General features: G+C 34.3%; 1 non-coding gene across 1 annotated transcript; it reads right to left on the bottom strand.

Annotated features, from left to right (window-relative positions):
- Positions 1–2,310: 2,310 nt before the first annotated feature.
- Positions 2,311–2,419, bottom strand: LOC133820283 (small nucleolar RNA R71). Its single transcript, XR_009886704.1, has one exon. It is a non-coding gene; the product is annotated as a small nucleolar RNA R71 (small nucleolar RNA).
- Between the last annotated feature and the right edge of the window lie 10,673 nt (positions 2,420–13,092).

Here is a 13,092-nt window from a genome sequence, read left to right as displayed (position 1 = left end):
TTTACTATGTTCTTAATATAACGTATTTGAGTTATTTATGTTCTTTCATCCTCATCTCTATTTTGTTATATTTATTTACTTGTGCTAATAGTATATAGGATTAGTCATGCTCTTTCTATATGCTTCTGATTAGTAAGAGTAATATTGATACATAATTCTATGTCTAATTTTCTATTGCATTATTGCCCTTGGGTATTTTGTCATTTTTAGATTTTTCTTAAGATTAACATTGTGCTTTTAAAGTAAAGAACTTTATAACTCAAATGGACTTTTGTTATAAAAGAATATGGACTTTAATGTTAGATTTTCCAAGTAAATATTGAGATGTAAACTATTTACTTGTGCATTTTTGTAAATCAAGTAACTAAGTGACTAAACAAGCATATGGATGATTCTTGAAACCTTTCTATTTTTCAAACTCTTGATTACACCTTACTTTTATTTCACTTATCTCATTTTATCAATTCATAAAAAAGACAACACTAAAATCTCAAATCTCTTTTCATCTCTATTTTTATTTATTTCATGTTACTAATTTTTTGTGTTATTTTCTACTAATCTTTTGGTTTTAGGTTACATTCTTGTAGATCGACCGCCCGATTTTACTACAATTACCGCTTAGTGGTAGTCACATTTTGGGCGTTAAACAAATTTTGGCGCCGTTGCCGGGAGGTAGTTTTCAAAAGTTTTAGTGAAATTTTTACCAAAATGTATTGTAACTTTATTTGTATTTTTGTTATTATGAATATTGTGCTAGCATAGTGTTCTTGTATTTGTGGGTTGTATTCTTTTATTTACTAATTTTTAGTTAATTTGATTATTATTAAAAAAATCAAAACAATTTTTTTTTAGTTATTTATATATATATATTTCGTTTTCTTTCTTCCTTTTCTTTTTTCGGTAAAACAATTTTTTTATATATATAAATATTCATATATATATCTACGTAAAAAAAACAAAAAAAAAGAGTAGAGAAAAAATAACGTAAAAAAATATATATTTTTATTTTTTTTCCTTTCTTTTTTCTTTTGGTTACAAAAAGAGAATTATATATATATATAATTTTTTTCTTTTACTTAATTCTTATTTCATTTCTCATTCTTAATTTCTTTTGTATTTTTTTAGTTTAATAAATATTGAAAAAAAGGATCAAGCTTGCTATTTTATCTTCACTTCAATTTTTTTCTTTATTTTATTTTTGTATTGATTATTTTGTTGCTTTTGGTTCCTTAGTTTTAGGCTTTTCTTTTTCTTTGCCTTAGTTTTCCTTATAATTTAGGTTTTCCAAAAAAAAAAAAACATAAAATTGCATAAGATTGTTCATAAAATTTCAATCATAAAATGCTTAGTATTGGGAACAATTGTGTAATATTACAAATGGTAGAAACCGATATTGTTCTATCTAGAAATATTGGTTATTAAATAAGGTTTGTGATAGCGTTACCCCCACGCTTATCTGGGAATCCCGGGGAGTTCTATTTAGGCAAGTGTGTGTCTAAAGCGGTACCTTGACAACCTTCCCAATCGGCCTAGGAACAATTTGAGCATATACTTTTGCATTATTATATTGTTGAACTTATTACTATAAGAAAACCAAGCTTGTTCTATCAAAATAAGCAATTTCACTCTACTTAAAGGTTGTTTGGTCGAAAAGGTTAACTTGTGATCCACCATACTTACTCAGTAACCTTGGGGAGTTCTAGTAAGGCGTTGGAGATCACCCAAAAACCTCCAAATCTACCTGGGAACAATTTAACAAAAATAAAAAAAAAACAAACATAAAATAAATCTAATTCTGATTTCTGAGAGTAGATGAATCATCACGAAACTTCCGGTGACACTTCTTCCAATTCATCTGCCACTCCTTCCAGAACTCCTTCTACCAATCCTGCTTCTCTACAAATTTTAGTTGATAATAATCCATTCGCAATGGCTCGCAATGATGAAATCCAACCAAGAACTCTCAATGACTACATCCATCCTACTTGCACTTCCACGCCTTCATGCATTATCTTCCCTCCTAGTATGCCCGCATTAGACTTTAAACCTGACATGATTCAACTCTTGCCCACATTTCATGAAATGGAAAACGAAAGCCCATACGTGCATATTAGAGAATTCGAGGAGGTAGTAGCCACGTTCTATAACCGAGCCGAAAATGCCGATTCTATGCGATTGAAGTTCTTCCCTTTCTCCTTGAAGGACAAATCCAAAAGCTGGTTATACTATTTGAGACCTAGGTCTATTGGAACATGGGAGGAGATGACCAAATCCTTCTTTCTGAAACACTTCCCCAACCATAAGACTAACAATCTAAAATGACAGAGTTCCACATTTTCCCAAAAGGACAATGAAACGTTCTATCAAGTCTGGGAAAGATTCAAAGATATGTTGAATCAGTGCCTGCACCATGTTGATCCCAAAAGAGGGTGTTTTAATATTTAAACTCGCAAGTGCACGAATCGTTTCAGAATATAATGTTCATGTAAGTACGAGGTCGAACCCATGGGAGTTGACTAACATCAAAAGAAACTATTTCAAACAAAGCAATAATATTCTAACCTAGTTTCAAATATTTGATGAGATTTTGTTTTAGAAAAATAAAAGACAAGTAATAAAAAGATTTAAGATTAAATAGAAAAATGGTTTTCAAATGATATATGTAAAATAAGATTATTAAGATGTTAGAATCCACAAAATGCAAGTTCAATAGTATTTATATGTATATTGATTCCCAAGTTAGATATAGTTGAAATAAATCACACTATATTTTTTTTCAAAATATATTTTCTATTCAAGCATAAGTTACTTTAAAAAAAAATGTAGGATTTTTCTTCACTTATATAAGATATAATTTCTAAGCATTAGTTGTGTTACAACCTAATGAAACTACAAAAAAATCAAAGAGATTATGTTTAGGCAAAATATGATACTTATGCTCTAAGAATTAGATGTGAACAATTTAATGAAAAACATTTAATCAAAGAATATCATATTTTTTCATAATGAAGAACTAAGTGTAATATGCTTTAACACTCAATAATAGATGAAAAATGCATATCTTTGATAGAAAAATCCATAAACAATGTTGCACAAATGAGAAATCAACATACAACCAAAAATACTATCTAGTTACATTTTGCTTCATCATCATCTTAATAATCTTGAAAAAAGATTAGAAGCTCATAACTAGATTGAAATAAAAATTACAAAATAACATATTTGACATGCTCTTCAAAAGATGAAAATGGTAGATAGAAAATAGTGAAAAGAAGAGAGATATATGGAGTGTAGAAGAGGTTGAAAAAAAGATGAAGAAGAAGAGCCCCCCAAATGGTCTTACAAGACTCTATTTATAGGCAAAATATGGAGATTAAATTAATCAAATTAAAATAAATAAATTGATTAATTTAATTGTGTTGGGAAGTGGTAGGATAAATAGAGTAAGTGTAAGAGTATTGGAAAGATGAAATGTTTGGTTGGGTAAAATATTAGTGAAAAGCTAGGGTAAAAAAAATGAATTAGGAATGTTTATTTAGGTAAGAAAAATAGGGAAGAGTGAATTGATATTTGAGTGAAAAATATTGGGAATAAAAATGTGAGTTTTGGGTCTTTTTGTGGCTATCTTTTTGTGGCTGTTTTTGGAGGAAATGGCAGCAGCTGAATGTTGGGCCTTTTTGGAGTTGGGCCCAAGGAGCAATATATCCAAATGGCTGAAGATTGATGCAAATGGGACAGCTGGTGGATTTAGGCGTGAGGTGCTGATGGGCCTTGCTGGTTGATGGCTTGGGACTTGGTGGCATCAGGTGTGATGTTGAATGGAGGACAGTTGGTGTGGCATCAGGCGAAAGAAGAGGAGAGTGACCGTGGGGATGGCTTGGGTGATGCTGAAGGCTTTGGGCCGTACGGCAGGCAGCCTATTTGGGCCTAAGAAAAATGCCCTTTTTCTTGATACTTTCTTTCAAAACTACCACCTTTCCTTTGATTTCCTTGCTTTTCAAGAGCCAATATTCCCTACAAAATAAATATATCCAAATGGCTGAAGATTGATGCAAATGGGACAGCTGGTGGATTTAGGCGTGAGGTGCTGATGGGCCTTGCTGGTTGATGGCTTGGGACTTGGTGGCATCAGGTGTGATGTTGAATGGAGGACAGTTGGTGTGGCATCAGGCGAAAGAAGAGGAGAGTGACCGTGGGGATGGCTTGGGTGATGCTGAAGGCTTTGGGCCGTACGGCAGGCAGCCTATTTGGGCCTAAGAAAAATGCCCTTTTTCTTGATACTTTCTTTCAAAACTACCACCTTTCCTTTGATTTCCTTGCTTTTCAAGAGCCAATATTCCCTACAAAATAAATATAAAATAAATCATAATACAATATTTTCAACTCTAAAATAAATCAATTTAATTCTTTGAAAATATTAATTATAACTTAATTTATATTTTACATTTAAGTTCAATAATACAACATTTTTTTACCACTAACTTAACAATAATAATTCAAATAATTAACTACAACATTTTACAACAAAATACTTATAAAAACACACAAAAGTATATAAAATTATGATAAGACTACTAAATTCAAAATTACTTAAAAACTTAATAAATCAATTAAAAACTCAAGAATTAAGCAACAATTAGCACATAAGAAGTGGTAAAATAACTCTATTTTGTAGAGTTATCACACCATGGCTATGAGAACTGGCATTTGGTCAGTTACTTCTATGAAGGCCTCACGAGTCATGAGCGCCAATTTGTAGAAACGCCATGCAATGGTGAATTCCTCGAAAAAGAGCCAGATGGTGCTCTTGAATATCTCAAAGAAACTGCAAAAAAAATCTCACACCTGGACTGGTCCAAGTGCTACTGATAGCACCAACCGACACAAACCATCTGGGATCTATCAACTTCGAGAAGAGGATAGTGTTAAGGCCCAACTCGAAGCTTTGAAAAAGCAGTTTGAGGTCTTTATGACCAAAAATGGCCAAAAACCGCACATGATCGCTCAAGCAGAACCGCAAGAACCTTGCTTTGTTTGTGGAGGGACGGAGCATTTAGCTAAGGATTGATTAGTTTTTAATGAGATGAGAGGGGTTTATGAGGAGCAATGCAATGTCTTAGGGGCATATAACAAGCCATTCTCCCATATGTACAACCCTGGTTGGAGAAACCACCCAGATTTCAGTTGGAGAGATTCCAACCAAGCTCAATTGTCTTGAGGCCAATGGAGAAATAAGCAACAAGTTCAACCATCAAAGCCGTATTCTGCACCTCAATACAATGCTAATCCACAATGAAATTCTCTCGAGAATACTCTTCATGCATTCATAAAGGAACAATCCAAACTAAATTGTCATGGAAGAAATCAAGGAAATGAAATGTCAATTCTCAAAATTGACTGAATCCTTGGCCATTCCGGAAAAAGGCAAAGTTCCTTCCCAACCAAAATTCAATGTGCAAGGCCAACACTGGCCCAATCTTCAAATTCTAATGATAAAAAGTTAAGGAAGTAAATGCCATCACGACTAGAAGCGGTAAAACTTTGCAAGACCCACCCATAAAACCCAACTCTCCCAGTACTCCAAAAGTCATTTCCAAAAATCCACCACTCAATGTCTCTCTAAAAGTACCATTTCCCCAGGCTTTGAAACCCATTGGAAAACTTCCTGATAACCGAGCTAAAATCCTTGAGCACTTGACACAAGTGAAGATTAATCTTCCTTTGCTTCACATCATAAAATAAGTGCCCGCTTATGCCAAAATCATCAAGGATCTACGCACTGCAAAAAGGAAGCACCATGTTAAGAAGACTGCTTTCTTGACTGAGCAAGTGAGTGCAGTGATTGAACAAAAGACACCATCGGAATACAAAGATCCCGGTTGTCCCACCATTTCTTGCCAAATTAGGACCCATGAAGTCAGCCAAGCCTTACTTGATTTTGGCGCGAGTGTAAATCTCATGCCTTACTCTATATACTCGCAACTCGGTCTTGGAGAAATGAAGCCATCATCTTTTGTGCTACAACTTGCTGACCGCTCCACCAAAAAACCTAGGGGTATTGTTGAGGATGTTTTAGTTCAATTTAAAAAATTCTATTACCCCATGGATTTTCTTATTCTTGATACCCAATCTGTGGTAAACACGGAGTCTAAAATTCATATAATCCTCGGAAGACCATTCCTTGCTACTGCAAATGTTTTTATCAATTGTCGGAATGGTCTAATGAAGATATCGTTTGGAAACATGACTCTTGAAGTCAATATCTTCCACATCGGGAAACAATCCCTAGAAGATGATGAATGTTATCAAACACTCATGATTGACTCTTTATTTCTCGATGAGGTTCAATTGCGAAGCAACTTTGATAATCTTGATGAACTCCTCCTTCTATTTGACAGCGAAAGTCCCAGTTCTATTGAGTCTACTCTTGCAATATCAGATCACATAGACTCACACAATAGAAGGACTCAGTTTTGGCAACCACGCTTTGAAGAGCTACCTCGTGAGAGGGCACAACCAAAACTTCAGCTGAAGAGGCTCCAATTGTTCAATTGACCCAACTTCCCGAGGGTTTGAAACATGTCTTATTGGGAGACGATGAAACCTTTCCAGTTATCATCTCATCCAACCTTCAAAATTCTCAAGAATTGCAGTTACTCGAGCTATTGCGAACGCATAAATCTGCGATAGGTTGGACGTTTACTGATATCAAAGGTATTAGCCCTTTAATTTGCTCCCATCGAATCAATATGGAGGACGAGGCTATCCCTCGAAGAGACCCTCAAAGGCAACTGGACCCCACAATGAAAGAAGTTTTAAAAAATGGAGTTTTGTAATTGCTAAACATTGGTATTATTTACCCAGTAGCTGATAGAAAATGGGTTAGTCCAACTCAAGTCGTGCCCAAGAAATCTGGTGTCACCGTGATCCAAAACGAAAAGGGGTCCTTGTCCCCACAAAAATTGTGACAGGGTGGCGCATGTGCATTGATTATAGAAAATTAAATTCTGCCTCCCGCAAAGATCATTTTCCACTCCCATTCATTGATTAAATCCTTGAACGTGTAGCTGGTCATCTATTCTATTGCTTTCTTGATGGCTATTATGGCTATTATCAAATTGAGATTGCATTAGAGGATCAAGATAAGACCACTTTCACTTGTCCCTTTAGCACTTTTGCTTTCTGGCTTGTGTAATGCACCAGCTACTTTCCAAAGATGCATGATGAGCATCTTCAGTGACATGATTGAAAAATCAGGGGAAGTATTCATGGATGACCTAACCGTTTTTGGAAATTCCTTTGACACATGTCTTCTTCATCTTGAAGCTGTTTTAAAACGGTGTATTGAGAAAGGACTTGTGCTCACTTGGGAGAAATGCCACTTCATGGTATCTTCTGGCATAGTCTTAGGCCACATTGTTTCTAAAAAAGGAATTGAGGTTGATCAATCCAAAGTCGACCTTATCTCCAACCTGCCTACTCCTAAGACTGTCAAAGACGTTAGGTCATTCCTCAGTCATGCTGGCTTCTGTCGGCGGTTCATACAAAATTTTTCAATGATTGCTCATCCACTAAGCAACCTCCTAGCCAAAGATATCTCTTTTGAGTGGACACCTAAGTGTGAGGTATCATTCTGAACACTTGTAAATTCACTCACTTCAGCTCCCATCATTCAGTCACCTGATTGGAGTCTTCCTTTCGAGATCATGTGTGACGCTAGCAACTTTGATGTGGGAGTTGTGCTAGGAAAACAGAGGGAGGGGAAATCCTTTGTTGTCTATTATGCAAGTTGAACTCTTACTAGTGCTCAAATGAACTATTCCACGACTGAAAAAGAGTTGCTTGTCGTCGTCTTTGCCCTTGACAAATTCTAATCTTATTTGATTGGATCACCTATTACGATCTTCACAGATCACTCCGCCCTTAAGTATCTCCTTTCCAAAAGGTACGATTAATACAGTGAATCATTCTCTTGCAAGAATTTGATATAACGATAAAAGACAAGAAAGGTGTTGAAAATATCGTTGCGAACCACTTGTTCCGACTTGAATTTAGCGATCATGTTGATGGTCCACCTATTCATGATGATTTCCCCGATGAACAATTGCTTTCTGCTGCTAAGTTACCGTGGTATGCTCACAATGTGAATTACTTAGTAACAGGTGAACTCCCATCTGAATGGAGTTCACAAGACAAACGCAAATTTCTGGTCGAGGTGCGCAATTTCCTTTGGGATGAGCCTACTTATTCAAGTACTTCCCCAACCAAATCATGCGAAGATACATCCACGAAGATGAGGTGTCTAGTATGCTGAATTTTTTCCACAATGATGCTTGTGGTGGTCACTTCTCTGTGAGGAAAACCGTTGCAAAAATCTTACAATGCGGTCTTTACTGGCCCACTCTATTCAAAGACACCAATGATTTATGTCGTTCTTGTGTAAGGTGCCAAAAGTTAGGTTCCTTATCCCGTCGGCACATGACGCCCTTGAACCCAATTCTTGTTATCGAAATATTTGACTGTTGGGGGATAGACTCTATGGGACAATTTCAACCTTCTTTTGGCTACCTTTATATTCTTCTTGTTGTGGATTATGTTTCCAAATGAGTCGAGGTTGTACCTTGTCGAACCAATGATAACGCTACAGTTGTCAAATTTTTGAAAGAAAATGTATTATCAAGGTTTGGTACTCCTCGCGCTATCATCAGTGATCAAGGCACTCATTTTTGCAACAGATCTTTTGAAGCTCTTATGCGCAAGTATGGTGTACTTCATAAGGTTGCAAATGCCTATCATGCACAGACTAATGGTCAAGCTGAGTTAGCCAATAGGGAGATAAAACACATTCTGGAAAAGACGGTAAATCCTGACTGCAAAGATTGGTCTACATGTCTTCTAGACCCTCTTTGGGCATACTGCACTGCTTTCAAATCCCCTCTTGATGTCTCCCTATCGGCTTGTCTTTGGAAAAGCCTGTCATTTACCTGTCGAGCTCGAGCATACAGCTTATTGGGCCATCAAAGCCCTAAACTTTGATCTGAATGCTGCATGTATCAATCACAATCTCCAATAGTCCAAAATTGAGGAGTTGAGAAATGATGTATATGAAAATTCTAGGATTTATAAAGTGAAATTGAAAATCGCTCACGATAAACAAATCTTGTGAAAACACTTTGAGCCAAATCAGAAAGTGCATCTATATGATTCTTGCTTGCACTTGCACCCCGGTAAACTTCGATCACGAAGGACTTGTCCATTTGTAGTGAAGCAAGTATTTCCCAACGGTTTTGTTGAGGTCGAGGACCCAACCGATGGGAGAATTTTTCGAGTCAATGGCCAAAGACTGAAGCATTACATTGAGAGTCTGAGTCATGTTGAAGAGGTCCTTCTTAAGGACCCAATTTATACACTTTGAAGTTCTGAATTGTTTGTTTGTTTGTTCTTTTTGTTTTTATTTTTTATTATGATCTTTATTAATCTGTCTTTCTTTTATTTTTGTATGTTTTTCGTTTTTGTATTTTGTTTGTTTTGGGGTATTGTTATCAGGCTATTTACGCTCTCGCCTCATGGACATGGTCATCATCCATGTGTTCTTTTTCCCTACCTTTTTCATTGATTATTCATTTTGACATTGAGGACACCGTCTGATTTTTGGTTGGGGGTGGTGAGTATTCATTAGCATTCATTTGGAAAATCTTATTGTCGAGTTGAATTTTTGAGTCAATTTTTTTCAAAATTATCCAAGCATGAGTACAACTTGTTGGTTTGAGTCAGTTTTTTTTACTATGTTTAGCTATTAAGAAGTGATTTTCAGAGTTCTTTTGTGCACTTTCCAAACATGTGATAAATTGGTTGTTAATACAAATAGTTGAGAGAAATTTCAAGTTTAAAGTTTTTCATTTCTTGGTGAGTTGTGAGAGTTGAGAAAACAACTTTTTGAACTTTTATTGATCATTTGAGTTGGTACAATCACATCTTTGGAATTTAAAACATGACATTTACTAGAGGGATGTTTTTCACATAAGAATGAGTCTTTGTAATAAATTTTAAATTTGTGTTCTATTTATTTTATTTTATTTGTAATTTCCTTTTTATTTTTGTGTTGTCTCTTGTTAAAAAAAAAGAAGGAAAAAAAAAAGAAATTAAAAAAAGGGAAAAAAATGATGAAAAAAAGAAGAAGAAGAAAAAATAAATAAATGAAAAATGAAAAAAAAAAAGAACAAGAGCAACACTTTCCTTTATTCTTTTGTAGTTGTCGAATTTTTTTTTCTATTATTATTATTTTGTGTAATTGTTTTAAAGAAATTTATTATCATTATAGTTTCCTTTTCTTATTTACCATTGCTAGTAGTTGTCATTTTATTCTTTGAGTTTTCTCATGTAAATCACAAAAGTTGTTTGTCAATTGAATTCCAATAAGTCGATATGTCTATCTTGTGATCAATACTTGTTCAAATTGTTTGTCCTAAAAAGTTTGTCTTTTCTCATTTGAGCGTAAACTGTTATATTTCCAACTCCAAAAGTGGTATCCTTCCCATTAAAAATACTTTCAATGCCCGTGAGGAATTTGGAGTTGAGACCTTTATACTTTTGAGATTTTTTGATATTATTTGTACTATGACTTGCGATAAAAAGATTAACACAACTCTGGAATTGTAAATGAAGTAGCTTCGATAGTAATCTCTGACTTTTTGCTGATACTTTGAAAATGTTTAGATGATTTTGCGTTGGTTTGACTTTGATTATTCAACTTGAAAATTTTCTTTTTCTCTTAAATTGCTAGGGACTAGCAATAAGCTGATTGGAGGTTGTGATTAATGGTGAAAAATGCATATTTATTGATTTTAATGGTCAAAATAAATTAATTTTAATTAATATTTTCATGGAATTAATATAATTTATTTTATAAATGAAAATATTTGATTATGATTTAATTTATTGTTATTTTGTATGAATTAAAGTTGCATTTCGGTATAAAGAAAAAGAAAGAAGAAAGAAATAATCAAAACTGAAAAAAGAGTTGAAAAAGTGGCATTTTTGAAAGGAATTAGGCCCAAAATGAGCCAAAACAAGCCCAAGGCCAAGCTTGCCACCATCAGGACACACGTGGCGCGCCTCTATTGAATGTACTTGGTCAACACTTTCAGCCATGAGGTATTTTGCTAGTTTAATTTTGTTTTCCTTTGTGTTCAATACATTACATTCTAATCAACTTGTGAATTTTTTGATTGATTTAATTATGACCTTTAGACATGAATCATTATTTTACTTGTTGATTTTAGGAATTGTAATGAGAATATTCTCATTACTATGTACAATTAAATTTAGTGATATCTTCTTTTTTTTTTCTTCAAAATAATGAAAAAGTAAACGTAGTGGATCTCAAAAGTTAAATGCCTTTTAGGGTGAGCAAAATGTAGTTTCAACAATTATTAATATTTACACCATTTCTTACAAGCTTTCTTTATTAAGTTGGTTTAAAAAAATCTAAAGATATCATCTATTGAATTTGTGGATGAGTGACTTAACTTAAGATGTTGTTTTGCCTGTGTACACATATTTTGGATGCTGAAACATTGTTCCATCAATATTGAGATGTGTTTAAGATGTCATCACAATACTGGGCAACATTTTCTGCTGCTGGAATTTCCTTTTCTGTTATATTTATCAGTTATAATGATTCTAAAGTCGAAGGATCTTATGTCCTTAATTTGTTTCTATTATTTCCTTCGTAATAAATGGGGATCTAGAAGGTTGGAGAGAAAGGTACGAAGATAACAAGTTGGTTGGCTATGTGAGTTATGACTTTGTTGGTGATCTTGAAAAGAGAAGATCTATCACGTCGTATGTGTTTACATTGTCGTATGTGTTTACATTGTTTAGGTGTGTTATGTAACGTCTCAAATTTCTTAATGTGGCTTAGTACCTTGATTAGGAGGTTAGGAGGGCAATAATTGGTTTATTGTGTTATTATGTGATTATATGTATGATTATGTGAGTTGTATTAACATATGACTGTATTGACATGCAGGTGAGCCCGTTTCCTATAAGAAGGATATTTCGATAATTTTGGCCCGTTGATGGCATAACTGTATATGTGTAAATATATGTGATTTATGTGTGAGACTACATTATTATGTGAGTATATTTGAGATACTCAGCACGAGGCGATCCTAGGAAGCAACTTAGCAGTTTATTCATAACGGGGTCAAATATCGGGCACGGGGTGAGCCTAGGGGTAATTTGGTATTTAATACACTACCAGGATTGAGCGGGTAATGGGAGACTATTTGATAATTATTTGATGAAATTGGAAGTGACAGGAATTGTGAGACGTTAATTTTAATTAACGGGAAAAGTGGTAAAAGACTAAACTGCCCGTAGGAGGCTTTGAGAGAAAGATGTGGCCTTAGGGGTATAATGGTCATTTCCTAGCCTAAGGGAGGATATACTCAGAACCTAGTGGAATGAAACACTCAGAACCTTCAGCTCTCTTTCTCTCTCGATCATTCTTTCTCTCGGTTTCTCTCTCAATTGGGTTTGAGATTTTGGGGCAAGCTTGAGGATTCAAAGCTTGGAGTTTTAAAGCTTGAGGTTTAGGATTGAATTGCAGCAACTAAAAGGATTCATGTTTAACGCCCAAAATGTGATTATCACTAAGCGGTAGTTGTAGTAAGATTGGACGGTCGATCCACAAGGAGGTAATCTAAAATAAAAAAAATTAGTAGAAAATAACACAAAAAGTTAGTAACAAGAAATAAATAAAATTGTAAATGAAAAGAGGTTTGAGATTTTGGTATTGTCTTTTTGATAAAATGATAAAATGAGATAAGTGAAATAAAGGTAAGATGTAATCAAGAGTTTGAGAAAATGAAAGGTTTCAAGAATCATCCATATGCTTGTTTAGTTACTTGGTTACTTGATTTACAAAAATACACAAGTAAATAGTTCACATCCTAACATTTACTTGGAAAATCTAACATTAAAGTCCATATTCTTTTCTAACAAAAGTTCATTTGAGTTATAAAGTTCTTTACTTTAAAAGCACAATGTTAATCTTATGAAAAATATAAAAATGACAAAATACCCAAG

Source organism: Humulus lupulus, chromosome 2 (genome assembly GCF_963169125.1).
Source record: "Humulus lupulus chromosome 2, drHumLupu1.1, whole genome shotgun sequence".
Classification (NCBI taxonomy): domain Eukaryota; kingdom Viridiplantae; phylum Streptophyta; class Magnoliopsida; order Rosales; family Cannabaceae; genus Humulus; species Humulus lupulus.
The sequence above is the reverse complement of the archived record's forward strand: the minus strand, read 5'-3'. Positions and strand labels throughout refer to the sequence as shown.